The sequence below is a fragment of the Otolemur garnettii genome, unplaced genomic scaffold, assembly GCF_000181295.1.
Source record: "Otolemur garnettii isolate 467f Iridium unplaced genomic scaffold, OtoGar3 scaffold00018, whole genome shotgun sequence".
Classification (NCBI taxonomy): domain Eukaryota; kingdom Metazoa; phylum Chordata; class Mammalia; order Primates; family Galagidae; genus Otolemur; species Otolemur garnettii.
The window spans coordinates 26,985,677-26,987,153 of record NW_003852413.1 but is presented as its reverse complement, the minus strand read 5'-3'; positions in this window follow the sequence as shown (position 1 = coordinate 26,987,153).

The following is a 1,477-nucleotide window of genomic DNA, read 5'->3' as shown; positions in this document are numbered from 1 at the left end:
GCCTCCCAAGTAGCTGGGACCACAGGCGCCCGCCACAACACCCAGCTATTTTTTGGTTGCAGCCGTCATTGTTGTTTTGGCGGGTCTGGGCTGGAAATTCGAACCCGCCACCTTAGGTGTACGTGGCTGGCGCCTTAGCCGGTTGAGCTATAGGCACTGAGCCAAAGAGAGGGATTTTTATCCCTGAAGCTTGCTATCTTTATTTACAACCAGGACTGAGCAAAGTAAAGATTGCTTATTTGCCTGCATTTGAGAAAGGGGAGGACTAAATGATCAACAGGAGGAAAGAAACTACTAATTAGGCTGAAATACCACTGGGCTTTTACCTATACCTAGGCCAAGTGTGGATTTTTATAAACTTCAGGAAAGAGGCATGAAGCTTGCCTCACATTAACTGTATATTTCTAAAATGTGTGCACAAATCAAACCTATTAAATACTTCAGAAAATGTTAATATTTAAAGGCACTTTGCAACAGTCCCTTTAAAAGTTTTGGAGGGATAGCTTTAAAAAAAATTACAATAAATAAGGCTGGGTGCAGTATAATCCCACCACATTCGGAGGATGAGGTGGGAGGAGCACTTGAGGCTAGGGATTCAAGACCAGCCTGGGCAACATAGTGAGACCCTGTCTCTACAAAAAATAAGTTTTAAGAGAATTACAGCAAGTAAACTGAAAAAAAAAAAATTCCATATTCCCACCAATGTTTTCAAGTCTCTTGTCTACAGAGCAGTGATTTTCAATAGTGTGGCATGAAAGGATCTTAGGTGTGCCTTGAAAAAATTTAAAGATCACTAATTAAATTATTTGTGAAAGAAGTTGAAAGCACAGTAAGTATATTCTTCTTTTAACTCTTTTTTTTTTGATTAACGTAATTTAAGTATGCTGTGAAAATTTAACTATAGGTTCAAGTGTGCCATGAGATTAAAAAGGTTGAAGAACAGCGCTGCAGAGGAAATTTGTCTGTAGAAAACCCTTACTTGTGGCTTGGTGCCTGTAGCACAGTGGTTATGGCGCTGGCCACATACAACTAGGCTGGCGGGTTTGAACCAGGCCCGGGCCAGCTAAACAACAATGACAACTACAACAAAAAAATAGCCGGGCGTTGTGGTGGGCACCTGTAGTCCCAGCTACTTGGGGGGCTGAGGCAAGAGAATTGCTTAAGCCCAAGAGTTGGAGGTTGCTGTGAGCTGGACGCCATGGCACTCCACTGAGGGCAACAAAGTGAGACTCTGTCACAAAACAAAAACAAAAACCCCTTACTTGAATTGTCAAATTGATTCAATGAGAGTTATTTTACAATTCTGCAAATGGTAGGTAACCAATTGACAAGCAAATTCTGTTCAGTCAGATAAAGGCTTGGTTGTCTTTCCTCCTTTCTTTGTGGGAAAAAATGGTTTTGCTTTCATTTTCAATTCCTTTTTAACATTTCCTTTTTCAGACAAATTTGTGCTTCTTCTTTTTTTTTTTTTTTTGAG